Source organism: Balaenoptera ricei, chromosome 2 (genome assembly GCF_028023285.1).
Source record: "Balaenoptera ricei isolate mBalRic1 chromosome 2, mBalRic1.hap2, whole genome shotgun sequence".
NCBI lineage: Eukaryota > Metazoa > Chordata > Mammalia > Artiodactyla > Balaenopteridae > Balaenoptera > Balaenoptera ricei.
In genome coordinates this window covers 68,404,236-68,418,491 of record NC_082640.1, presented here as the reverse complement: position 1 = coordinate 68,418,491, position 14,256 = coordinate 68,404,236, and the positions used below count along the sequence as shown (strand labels likewise).

The following is a 14,256-nucleotide window of genomic DNA, read 5'->3' as shown; positions in this document are numbered from 1 at the left end:
TTCTGCTCCACAAGTCAAGGATAAGACAGATATAAGGAGAGAGAAGGAAACAATACTGTCATTATTTGTAGCTAATATAATTGTTTACATAGAAAACCCCAAAAGAATCTACAAATTATTAGAATTAGTGAGAGAGTTTACCAAGGTTGCTAAATACAAAACAATTCACCAAGGTTGCTAAATACAGAAACTGATATATATCTCCCTAGATTAAGATCTTAATCTTAAAATTACAAAGAGATAAACCAGTTAAAAATGGGCAAAAGACATAAATAGACACTTTACAAAAAAGGAAACAAATCTCCAATAAAAATTAAAATACGCTGGACCTCATTGATGGCCAGGGAAATATTATACAAGTCAATGCCACAATAAGATCCTGTTTTCCAACTCCATTGGCAACAACTAAGAAATTTAGTCACACCGAGTGCTGATGGAGATGAAGATCACTGGGACCTTTTATATACCACAAATGGAGTGTAAACTGGTACAACTTTGAAAGACACTTTGGCTATATGTATTTTGTAAAATTGAACTAGATATGTTATAAAGAGGTTCTTGCACATGTATAAGAATATTCATTGCCATACTGTTAAAAAATGGCAAAAAATTGGAGGCTACCAAATGTCCATTGACAGGAGAATGGATAAATAAATAGCTATCTATTCCCACAGGGAATCAACTCCAGCTACACACATAACATGGTCAAATATAATGTATGAAAAAGGCAAGTTGCAGAAAATGGCATAAAATCATGACAGCACTTTTATAAAGCTCAGATGAGTAAATTAAATAATATTTCATTTAGGGATGCATATACAAATGATAAAACAACCTATTTTTAAAAATCAAGAAAATGGTCAACATAAAATTCAAGCCAGTATTATCTCTAATGAGGAGGCAGGATAAGATAAGAAAACGGCATACAGGTGGATGCATTAATAGGTAATGTTCTAGTTCTTAAGATGGATGGTGCACTTCCAGGTGTTTATTTTATATTGCATTTATTATTTTGATGTTTCAAATACTATGCATAAAATGCTTAAAAAGTGGCCTGTAGTTTCCCGTTTTCACCACTACATGGCAGGCTAGTCCGCCAGTAAAGTGACTCCTGAATGGGAAAGGCTAGTGAAAATGAAACTGTACCTAATGACAGTGTTCTAGTAAGCACTCAATTTCCCCTGTAGGAACACATGCAAAATGTAAAACAGGGCTTTTTGTTCTGAGTGTTTACATGCACAACCAGGGCAGCTCAGGTGCACATTACTCTGACCTGGATCTTGCAGCTCTGTTGTCAGGTTTTGTTTTTTCCTTTCTTTTTGCCTTATGTAACCATTTTTGAAAACTTAAAAGTGTATCTGCTTAAATGTTGATTTTTATTTTTCAGAACTTTCCAGTATTTCCCAAGGTTTCATTTCTAAATTAACAACATGGAGCATAACGTTGGTTACTTGGTTTCCCTCTTGGCAATTGACACATCTAACTTCCCCTTCTAATGTTTATTGATTAGGGGCGGTTTTGTAGCATTAGCATCAGAACCACTGCTTTAATGAATGTCTGGATGACACTGTTACATACAGGAATATTTAAAAATCAGTAACAGTGTTAAAATAGCAGCACAATATTCACAATAGTCATCAAAATTACTCATAGGAATTCTGGTGCCAAATTGCACCAGTCACAGGAAGTGACTGACAAACGTTGGTAGGTATTTCTGTTTTAGCAGCCAATATTATGCCACCAAGTGGCAACAGCACAAACGGTCCTCCAGCCATCCACTTCCTTTTTCATGCTCTACACCTGCCCTGTCCACTTGATCAGCCACTAGCCCCATGTGGCAATTGAGGTCTTGGAACGAGATGTGACCTAAGTGTAAAATACACACTGGATTTTGAGGACTTAGTATGAAAAAAAAAAAAAAAAAGTAAAATGTCTCAGTAATTTTAATACTGATTACATGTTGAGATGATAATATTTTTGGATATGTTAGGGTAAATAAAATATATTAAAATTAATCTCACCTTTTTAATTAGACACTAGAACATTTAAAATTACATACGTGGCTCGCCTGTGGGGCTCACATTTTATTTCTATTGGACAGCACAGCTCTAGATGTTATCACCAAGACTTGCGACTCCTACCTACCAGGGCCGGCTGCATGGGTGTGTGGCCGGTGCAGTCGTACAGGGGGTCCCATGTTCTGAAGTGCTGTTACTGCCTCGAAATCCTTAATTGTATCTTTGAATTTGCGTTTCAGAAGGAAGTCTCCTAGAACAATGGAGCATGCGCCAGGGGCTGGAAGCCTTGGTTCATGCGCCATCCCGCCTCCTTCCGCCTCCCGGTGTCCCTGGCCCTGCCCGGCGACTGCTGCTCTCTTCCGTCCCCGGCAGAGTTCTGGGCGCGGCCATGGGAAGGGTCAGGGGTGTGATGGTGCCCATCCCTTCCCCGGGCTGGCTGCGCAGGGTCTCTCGCCCACCTCAATCCAGGGGCGAGAGTTTCACCGGCGCCGAGGTCTCAGTACCGCTGGGAGTCGCCTGTCTGCCCCGGTTTGGGCAGGGGGCCCTGGGGCAGGAGAGACACCTGGCCTGACCTCTCCAGACTCCGCCAGGCTAGGCCGGTCATCTGCTGGCAGGAGCCGGACACAGCAGCACGCAGGCCTGCGCTCGCTGCAACCCTGCAGGAGGGATGCGCCCTGGGGGGACCGCTCTCGCTAGAGTGTCCGCGCGTTCCGGAAGCGCGCCCTACTCTGGCTCCGAGCCTGGGGGAGGATTGGGAGGGCTCTTTTCCTCCTAACGACCTTCCTCCGTCTTTCTTGTGTTTGTCTGTTATGGACAGCTCAAGGCACCCCTGGGGACAAACCGTAACTCACAAATTGTGTAATTTCTGTATTGTGTGATTCCGTGTGTGAGTGAAATACTATGATAGGTGCATTTAAAACTGGCATTGCACAATAGAAAGATGAATGGTAAAATTCATGTTAGTAATTACAGTTTTAATTTTAATTTACTTTATTTGAATTAAAAAAATTAATTGTGGCAAAATACACAACATAAAATTTACCATCTTAATTAATCATTTTAATTGTACAGCTCAGTACCATCAAGTATTTACATTGTTGTGCAACCAACACCTCCATGTTGCAGTACATGTCAGAATTTCTTTCCTTGTTAAGACTGAATAATATTCCATTGTATGTATATACCACATTTTATCCATTCACCAAGCCATGGGCATTTGGGTTGCTTCCACTTTTTGGCTATTGTGTATAATGCTGCTATAAACGTGTGTGTATAAATATCTCTTTCCATTTATTTTGCTAAAATAAACAAGACTGCAGTTAATACCTTTGTACATACATCACTTTGCGTGCTTGTAAGTCCATTTCTAGGATAAATTCCTAAAAGTAAAATTGTTGGGTCAAAGGAAATGTGCATTTTATAATTTGTTAAATATTGCCAAATTGCTGTCCATAGATGTTGAACCATTTTACACAGCCACCCCAGCGCTGTATGTTTTCAAACTTTTTGATCTTTGACAATATGCTAGATTAAAAATGGTATTTACGGGCTTCCCTGGTGGCGCAGTGGTTGCGAATCTGCCTGCCAATGCAAGGGACACGGGTTCGAGCCCTGGTCTGGGAAGATCCCACGTGCCGCGGAGCAGCTGGGCCCGTGAGCCACAACTACTGAGCCTGCGCGTCCGGAGCCTGTGCTCCGCAACAAGAGAGGCTGCGATAGTGAGAGGCCCGCGCACCGCGATGAACAGTGGCCCCCCCTTGCCGCAACTAGAGAAAGCCCTCGCACGGAAACGAAGACCCAACACAGCCATAAATAAATAATTTTTTAAAAAATGGTATTTACGTCAATAAGAATGAACAGAAACATGTGAAATACGTTTAAGTCCATGAGTTTGTAGTAATACAGTAAACTTCCCCAGCAATCTGTAATGTTCATTTTTGGAGGATGTTAGGGAAACAATTCATTATTTTGAAACAAACAAACAAAAACAAAAGGAAAGAATCAAGTATGACCTGCCTTTTCTATGTAAACTGTATGTCAGCATAGCTAAATCGTTAACAAGACGAAGTTTCTCTTTATAAAAGTATTCTCATTATTAAATAAAGAAGAAATAATGCAACCACTAAGGAAATGATGGATGTAGGCAATGATCATCAATGGTTGCAAAGAGAGACCAAGATAAAGCGAGAAAGATGAGTAGACATCCATCCTATGCTTCGTAATAGGAGACCACTGTGCTACCTCTCAACTATTCTTGCCTAAACATTCAAACTGAATCTGAGAGTCACCAGGTCTAACTGCCAACAAGTTACAGAAAATATAGGGATGAGAAGAACATGTTAAACAACAAATCAAGGGGATGCAATCAGCAAAATTCAGACCGTAGCAAACTCTACAGGACAAGTGACCTAGTTTCTTCAATAAATGAATTTAAAAAGAAGAAGAAAAAAAAGGGGGGGGGGGAGGGATAGGGAATCTCTAAATTAAATTTAAGGTACATAGCATCCAAATGCAATATATGGGTCTTATTTAGATCCTGATTCAAATGAAAAAACATGTGCTATCATTTATGAGACATTTAGGAATGTGAACCCTGATTGGATATTTAACGATATTAAGGAATTAATTGTTGATTTGAAGATATTATGGTATTATGCTATTTTATAATATTATATTTTAGATAATATGGTACTATTTTTCAGATTTATGATATTATGGTTAGGTTAAAAAATCTTATCTTTTAAAGATATATACTAAAATAATTATTGATAAAATGTCTGAGATTTGCTTCAAAATAATACAATGGGAATGTGTGCGGGATGGGGTATGGATGAACCATGACTGACTATGAGCTTATGATTATTGAATCCAGGTGATTCGTACTCTACAATTCTCTCTACTTTTGTTTATGTTTGTAATTTTCCAAATAAAGAAGTTTATTTAAAAAAAAAAAAAGACAATGAAAGGGTAATCAGAAACAATGAGTACAGATGGCTCTTTTTTGGAATTTTGATGCAAAAAGGAAAAAAAAAGCAACAGCTATCAGGGTCAACAGAAGGGTATTACAAAAAAAAAACACCTTAATTATTCAAGTATTACATATGTATGGAAAAGTGTACTGCACAAGGAATCCTCACCAAATAAATACCCCCATATATTAAAAAAGGTCTTTTACTGGGTCTTTTGGGTAAACATATATAGAAAACAAATGAACCCCACATCTAGGAGTATAACATTTAGCCCACACACACGGTGAACTCACAGTATGGAAAGGACAGAGCAAAAACAGGCAAAAAAAGGCAGGCTTCCACTTTTGTGAGAAAGGGGATTTCAAGCTAAGAAGTTGGTCTTGTTAAATAAGAACTGAGACCACCCATGTCAACATGACACAACTGCTCTAGGAAATTCTAGTCCAGGAGGATAAATAGATTAATTGTTTGCTTCAAGAAATTAATTTATCTGGGCAAATAGTTTGCTCATCTGGGACAGGACAGATGACTCTCAGGACCACAGACTGCTCACATAGGCAAAGAGCTCACATATATGACCAAGTTTATTTAACGAGACTTGCTTCAAGACCCCTGCTTTTCTGTGTCTACGGATCTTAAACTGTCTTAAATGTCACAAACTGTGCCCACTCCCCATCAATTTCTTGCTTTGAAAAACCACCTTAAACCACTGGAGCCCAGGCCTCCAAATCCTATAAACACCATTTCTTGAAATCTTCCTTCTTAGAAACTACACCAAGTCTCTTTCAAGGTGTAATTCTCCCTTTCTGCAGTAAATACTGAATTAACTTAGACTTACTTTGCTTGATCAACAGGTTTTTCTGGTCTTCTTTTGAGGAGTTGGCAGTAGCCAAGAGTTCTCCTAAAATCTGTGAACTTGAATGAGAAAAAACTGCCATTTATTTTCAGAAACCTTTAACTGAAAGTGAGCATTTCCTTCAACTATGAATGTGCACAACAAACCACAGTGACTTTTGCACAAGTAAAAATTACAGGTATTTTCAGTCTGCATTATAGCTGTTGCATGCATCTCAAAATATCATTTACGCTTAACACTACTTTGAAATGAATGATAGGGTCAGAACTGTGAAGGCGCTGAGATTTTACCCTCCCTGCAAGCTAACAAGTCAGCTTGCCACAGTTTCCTGGATAAGGACAGAAGACACAAAACTCCTGGATCCCAAATGTAAGACTTTATTACTCACAGCAAAAGGGGTAGCTAGAGTGTCAGTGTATTTGTGCTGTTTCCCTGAGCTCTAATTCCCGCTGGGCAATGTGGAGGGCCAGGTGACTGGAGCACATGTAGTAGATTATGTTACATAAGAAGAATTTAGAGCCGAGGGCCCAGCACTTGTTTGAGTAAGCAGCAAATAAGCTAGTCTGTTGCCTAAGTGACTACCTACTGAAACCGCTCAATATCACAAGGGTAAACTCAGCAAGGATGTCCAGGACCCCTGGTGGACTGCCTCTCCTACATGTAGTACTAGATCTTGTCATTAATGCATTTATAAAGGACCAGATGTATTACTCTATCATCATTTTGTTTTTACATTTTAATATAATTCATTTCCTTTATAATCCTATGTATTTTATTGTATGCATACAAATACATTACTCTGAGATGGGGTTGGTAAGCTTAACCAGGCTGCCAAAGGGGCCCATGGCACAAATAAGGTCAAGAAACTGAAGATTTTCAAAAATATTTTCACCAATAAGTGTGGATATAAAAGTAAAATTTTATACAACTCCATTACTCAGGGAAACCTTTGCAGAGCTCTTCTTGTCTAGAAGGCAGAGTGGGAAGGGCCCTGGCACCAAATCCAGGGCACTAGAGTTTGACTTTTAGTTGTATGAACCCCAATTTTCCTTATCTGTAACATGAGATGCTTGTTACCTAACTCACTGGCTCAAAACGTAGAGAGGTACATTGTCACACGTTGCTGGTGGGAGTGTAAATTGAATACCTCTTCTGGAGAGTAATTCGGCTATATGTACTCAAAAATATTCAAATCCTTCGAGCTAGTAGTTCCATTACTAGAAATTTACTATTAGGACATAATCAGATATATAGACAGAAATGTAAGTAAAAAGATGTTCACGGCAGTATTATTTATAGGTAAACACTTCTGTAAATATCTGGAATGTCCAACAATTAGGGCATGGCTACAGAAATTGTGGCACTTCTATACTGATAAATGCAGTCATTATGGATTTTTATAGCTGAATGTTTGGCACCATTAGAAAATGCCTAAGATTTTATGTTAAATGGAAAAAAAAAATCTAAAACTCTTTATGTAGTATGCCTCCAATTTTGTTTAAGTGACCTATATATGTATACAGGCTCAGAAAAAAAGCCTAGTTAGAAATTTACTGAAAACGTTACTGCTAGTGGTATAATATATACATATTTGACATTTTAAAATTTACATTTAAAAACATTTCCCAGTATTCCTCAATAAGCATGTGATGCTTTGTAATAAGAGAAGCCAATTATTTTCAAAAGCAGCTCAAAATTGAGCTTATTTATGTGCAATGCTATGGAAATCATACTGTGCTACACAATTGTGAAATGTTATTAGTGTTTTTCTGGGGCTTTAGAAGCATGGTTGGATTCATGTTGAAATCAATAAATTTGACTGCAAGGAAGATACATTGGTCAGTGGGCGGCCCAGTTTTGTGCAGCTCCTCCAGCAGGCGGGCTCCCTCTGCTCGCTCCTGCCCCCTCCCCCTGCAGCCCAGCAGCTGAGAGACTCGCCCTGCTCTAACCTCTGTTTTTCTTCTCCCGCTCCATCCACCACCAAGCCCTCCTTCCTCCGGTACTAGTCTGTCTGGTCTTGTCTCCTGGGCTGAATCATGCCTCAGAAATGGAAAAAGCCTCAAGGCCAGGGCCTGTCTGTGTTAAACAGCTGGGGCCCAGCTTTGAGTGTGCCATCAATGTGCATAATGAGGGTTTTGCTGCAGATTCCAGGTTAGAGGCCTGTGTGGGTGGTGCCATGTTTCTGGGCTTCTGGGCCTGAGCCCTGATGGAACGCTAAAACCATATGGCCAGACAAAGGTGAGGAAAGAGCCACTTCTGTGGCATGATTTGAGGGCATCCTTGCCCCAGAGGTCTCTGGTGCCAACTCACTCTCCTCCACTCTTGAGATCTCCACCATAGGAGAAGGCTCCTGTTAAAATATACATGGATCGCCTGGGGCAGCAACATATCCTAATACTAAGACAGGCGCTGGGGCTTCCCTGGTGGCACAGTGGTTAAGAATCCGCCTGCCAATGCAGGGGACACAGGTTCAAGCCCTCGTCCGGGAAGATCCCACATGCCACGGAGCAACTAAGCCCGTGCACCACAACTACTGAGCCTGCACTGTAGAGCCCATGAGCCACAACTACTGAGCCTGCGTGCCACAACTACTGGAGCCCGGTCGCCTAGAGCCCGTGCTCTGCAACAAGAGAAGCCACCGCAATGAGAAGCCCGTGCACCGCAATGAAGAGTAGCCCCTGCCCGCCGCAACTAGAGAAAGCCCGCATGCAGCAACAAAGACCCAACGTAGCCAAAACTAAATTAATTAATTAAAAAAAAAAGACTGAGGCTCTGGAATCAGACCGACTCAGTTAGATTTGGATCCCAGCTCCACTACTGCTTGGGGATGTCACTTGATGTCTCTGAGCCTGGGTCTCCTCATTTGTAAACGAGGACAAAATGCACTTACATACACCAAGCATATGCCAAGCACAAATCTATGTGCCTTTCTTATATTAACTCATCTGATCTATGCAACAACCTTATTTAGGCACATGCTGTTATCATCGTGTTCATCTTACAGATGAGGAAACTGAGGCCCAGGTGGTTAATTAACTTACTCAAAGTCTCACAGGATCAGCACTAAGATGAACCCCGGCAGTATGGTTCTAGAGTCCATGTTTTTAAGGACCATGTTTGGGAGGCTCACTGTAAGATGGAACAATAGTAACTATGATTTATTAGGAGCTTACTTAGTACCAGGCACTGTGCTAAAGGCTATATAGGAATTTCTCGTTAGTTCCTCCCACTGCCTGGATGAGGGAGGGACTATTGTTACATGCTAACCCTGACCTGGCAGGACAGTCTGCTATATACAAGGCCCTCTATTAAGGGCTGGGCCTTCAGGGGTTGCTACAGCATAGAAGAACTAAGATGTGTCCATAAATAACCGTGATTCATGGTAGAATCAAAGCTTGATAGAGCTGGCAGAGAGCTTAGAGATTATCTGGTTTAAACTTGTGTTTACTCATGACAAGAACTGACTTGCTTTGCTTTTTCCCACAGGGTTTGGGGATTCAATGATATAATGATAACAACAGCCAACACTTAATGAGTTGCTTGCTGTGTGTGTATGTGTGCTGTTGTGTGTGTGTTTTTGTGTGTCTCTGTGTGTGTTTATCTCATTTAGCCCTCACAATGACCAGATAGAAGCACTGTTATTATCCCATTTCATAGATAAGAAAACTGAGTGAAGAAGCTAAATAAGCAACTTGTCCAGTGTCACTCAGTTAGCAAATGGTGGAGCTGGGATGCTGGCAGAGTAGATTCCAGACCTTGGGTGCTGAACCACCATGCTCTCTGTCACCCCAGTTACAGAAGGTGGTTAAGAAGCCTAGGAGGCGGGGGCTGGATTGGGTGGATGGGAAAGTGTTGTAGACCATAAAGTGCTATACAGACATGAGTTATTATTAGAAAGAGGTAAGGGACTCCCCTGGTGGTCCAATGGCTAAGACTCTGCGCTCCCAATGCAGGGGGTCCAGGTTTGATCCCTGGTCAGGGAACTAGATCCCACATGCTACAACTAAGAGTTCGCAGGCCGCAACTAAAGATCCAGCAGGCCGCAAAGAAGATTCCGCATACGGCAACAAAGATCCTGTGTGCTGTAACTAAGACCCAGCGCAGCCAAATAAATAAACAAATATTAAAAAAAAAAAGAAAGAGGTAAGGGTTACAAGAGAGGTATAAAGTGGTACAGAGCTCAGGGCAAAACAAGGAAGATCTCTAGGATGAGATAGCATTTGCTTTGGATTTGGACCTGTGTTCCTGGGTAGGAATGAGGAATGTCCAGGGTGTGTGTGGGATTGCCAGGTGGGGAAGAGTTTCCTCTAGCCCTCTCCCATTAACAAAGGATGGATGATCAGATTATCTAACTAGCACCTAAGCCCAGGAGAAGTGATCAGGACCATAGAAAGCCTTGGGGACCTCCAGCCGAGATCCTAGCTGCAGAGAGCAGGCTGGGTGGGGGCCACTCAGAGGGGGATAAAGAGGGAACAGAAAGCTGGTAGCAGGGTCAGGGCATGGGGGTCAGACAGCCAGCATCCAAATCCTGACATTCTAGCACACTCTAGTTATGAGGTCATGAGCAAGTTACACATTTCTTTCTTTTTTTTTTTTTTTAAATCTTTCCCTGCTCTCCAGTGCATTTTCTTTTTTTGTTGTTTTTTTGTATGTTCTTTGTGCTATTTTTTTTTCTTATTAGTCATCAATTTAATACACGTCAGTGAATACATGTCAATTCCAATCTCCCAATTCATCACACCACCACCCCCACCCGCCGCCGCTTTCCCCCCTTGGTGTCCATAAGTTTGTTCTCTACATCTGGTTACACAACATTTCTATCTCAGTTTCTTCATCTGAAGAATGGGAATGATAATAATGGCATGTCCCTCAGAGGCTTGCCCAAATTTAACGTGCTAATCTGTATACAGTGTTTACTATGATGCCTGGCACACGGTAAGCACTCAATATGAGCTCGCTATTGTTATTTCTGTTACTGTAATCCCAGGGTACCTGACTGGTACCATGATTCAGGGAGGAATGGGGTCAGAAGAAAGAAGGCACATGTCGACTTCAGTCTACTTTCCTTGTAAACCTAAACCTGGCAGGGGTGAACTGGCTTGGGAAATAACACAGACCAGCTGCCCCCTCTCCTCCACCTTAGGTTTTGTCTTTGACAATTATTACATCTGCTTTTCAGGGGAAGTCTAGGAGAGAGAGGAGGAGGAGACAAAGGCTAGTGGGCTGCCAATCCTCTGAAACTGGGCTAATAGAGACTGGTCATCAGTCTGATTTTTGACATCTTCCTTCGGAGGTTCTGTTGGAATTTCCCAGCTCTTGTCAATTAACCTCCCCAGCCCCTTGCATACTATGGATTTACTTTCCATATGTGTCCAGAGGCAGACACATCCTGCAGGGAGAATGCAGATGGGGTGGGAAGTCCTTTCTTGAACAGGTTAATGGCACAATAGAAGTATGACTGGGGTGGGAGCTAGGGAGAAGGGAAACTAATGTGTAGTGACAGGCACTCCTTCGCAGGACGAGGCTGGGTGAAGGAGCTTGCCTGTCACCATCACACCAGCCCTGCAAGGAAAGTATTTATTACCCCCATTGTACAGATGAAGAAACTTGCCCAAGGCCACAGCTAACCCACAGAGAAGGGAGTCCAACCCAGATCTATTCAACACCGAAAGTCATCCTCTTCCATTAGTGTATGTGGGAGGCTTACAGGGCTAAAACAAGTATCTTTACTGGTGCTTGAAAAATGACATTTTGAATACATTTTATACAAAATCTGAGAAACTCCTTTGATTCAGAGCTGTAGGCTGGGCTGACCTGGCTTGGAAAAAGGAATATTCTATGGAAGGTACAGCTAATTCTGCTCATAGGTCACCTCCAATCCCCAGAAAACAAAGTGCTGGATGTTGGTCCTGTCTTTTGTCCAGGTAGAAGGTTGCAGTTTGCTGTCATCAGCAAATCAATCTCCATCTGGATACAACTATTTTCAGTTACATTTTACTACTGATCATTTGCTCAGTGGCTTTCTGTCAAAGGGGAAGGGAATAGGTCAGAAGCACAAGGAGCTATTTGTGAGCTCTGGCCTTTGAGAAAGCAGCCTTGTCCTGTTTATACATCCTCTCTCTAATTTGCCCAGCCTGACCACAGAAACATCATCCTCCAAGCCCAGGTAAATATAGGCTACCAAACACTCTCCAGTCAATGGCTATTGAGCAACACAAGGAGCCCAGAACCCTATACTAGGCAACTGTGATAAATAAAGAAGTTTCCTGACCTTGGGCTCCTGGAGCAGACGTATATTCCCATCTGGGGGAGGAGTTCCCAAAGTGCAAGTTCCGAGACCCTCTCTGGCATGACTCTTGGTTTAGTCACCCTTTCTAGCACTCATCCAGTTACACAACCAAATTGAGGTGTCAGCACCAGGATGAACCCTAGTTCATCTCAAAAGGGCAAGAGGAGGAAGAAGAAAGTTTCTTTTTTTTGATGTGGACCGTTTTTAAAGTCTTTATTGAATTTATTATAATATTGCTTCTGTTTTATGTTTTGGTTTTTTGGCCCAGAGGCACGTGGGATCTAAGCTCCCCTACCAGGGACCAAACCTGCACCCTCTGCATTGGAAGGTGAAGTCTTAACCACTGGACCACCAGGAAAGTCCCAGAAGAAAGTTTCTTACTCAGCACTGAATAGCTGGATGAATCAGGTCTCTTTCAGAAAATGAAACCAAAGGGAAGAAGGGGCCTGTGTCTGGATCACCTTCCAAAGCTGGGTGTGAAAGGGGCCTGTGTCTGGATCACCTTCGAAAGGTTGGGTGTGAAAAGAATGATGCAGGGCAAAGGGCTGCAAGGAGAGGGAGGAAGGGAGGGAGAGGGAGAGAGAGAGGGAGAGAGGGGCAGAGAATAGGAGGAGCCTAGTTGCTCTATAGAGCCGAGGAATGAAATCAGTTGGAAGGGAGCCCCCAGGTCCCACATCCGAATGTGTCACTGCCAAGTGCCCAGAGGCCAAAAAGCCTGGCTCAGTCTGTCAAGAACTGGAATTTTTTCCAACCCTGAAGCCCCAGAATGAGAACAACCAGCTTCCCCTTCTTTTCCATCAGTTATTTCAGAGACTCTACTGGTAGAACCCCACCTTCAGCTCTGATTTCCAGTGTTGTTTTTGTTTAACATGGGTGAAAAAGTGTAGAGATCTGAAAATAGGTAAAGTTGTACTGTAGAGTGGAAGAGAAAAATCTGAGAAGTGGCCCAAACCCTCACCAATAGCTCTGCAACTAAGACGAGGCCTTCACCAACTAGGATTGGAATGGTGGGGTTCAAATGAAATAATTTATGTGAACTCATTGAGCCCAGCCTGGTCCCTTGGGACCAAATAAATGTATTTGTTCTTTCTCTATGGTAGATATTGTCCTTTGTGTGTGTATGGAGGGAGTGACCTCCATATTGAACTTATACTTTCTGTGACTGCCCCATGAGATTCATCACCTCCACTCCTACCATCCTAGTCCCAAACCTTTCCTCCTAAATGGCCTTCCTGCTTTGACTCCTGCCTACTACAGTTTATTCTTTACATAGTAGCTAGAGTGATCTTTTAAAAAATATAAATTGTATCTTGTCACTTTTCTGTTTAAAACTCTTCAAGTGCCCCCACTACACTTGAGTAGAAATTAAACACTTTACCATGGGTAACTGGGCCCTAACATGACCTGCACCCTGCTGATTTCATCTCCTATCACTCTTCCTATGGCCCACTTTGCTGCAGCCACCCTGACCTTTGTTTCTGAACTCACCAAGACTGTTCCCTCCTCAGGGCTTTTGTACTAGCTATTCCCTCTGCCCAGAATACCACCTGTTCTCCTTACCTGTCATGGAGGTCTTGTCTGACCGCCCAAACTAAATTAGCTCTGCCTCCCACCCCCCATCACTCTATTTCATTTGCTTCATAGCAAATGGTAATGATACTAACTCAGCCAGTCTTGTCTATCATTTGTTTACTTGTTTATTGTCTGTTTTCCCCGCAACAACACAGTCCCTGAAGGGGCACTGTGTCTATCTGGTATATCACTGAATCCCTAGGGCCAAGCAAAGCCTGGCACATAGTAGATCTCTAATACTCCTTGGATGAATGATCTTTTCAAATCCTAACAATCTGGTGAGGTCTGTGAGAAAACCGAAGGTCCCGTCAGATTCAGGATTAGAGTCCTGGTCTGTCCGAACACAGACTTCGTCTTCCTTCCCAGGGTACCTCGCCCCTTTCCACAGTTCCCCATCTCTCCCGACCTTTCTCACGCACTTAATCCTCCTCTCCAGGGAGGGCAGGCCGGACTTCCAGTTCCTTCTCAGAGCCTCGTGCAGACCCTCAAAGTCCTCCCACATTTCGGGGGCTCAGAGACGCCGCCCTGTTCTCAAAACGGACCCCGCCGGGT

At 42.5% G+C, this 14,256-nt stretch overlaps 1 protein-coding gene across 1 annotated transcript in view; it reads right to left on the bottom strand.

Annotated features, from left to right (window-relative positions):
- CLN6 (CLN6 transmembrane ER protein) overlaps positions 1 to 14,256 on the bottom strand; it is a 51,697-nt gene that overhangs the window by 36,545 nt on the left and 896 nt on the right. Inside the window, exon 2 of the mRNA XM_059912915.1 lies at positions 5,826 to 5,902. The gene's annotated coding sequence lies outside the window, so the exon portion shown is untranslated. The remainder of the gene's footprint in view (positions 1 to 5,825; positions 5,903 to 14,256) is intronic.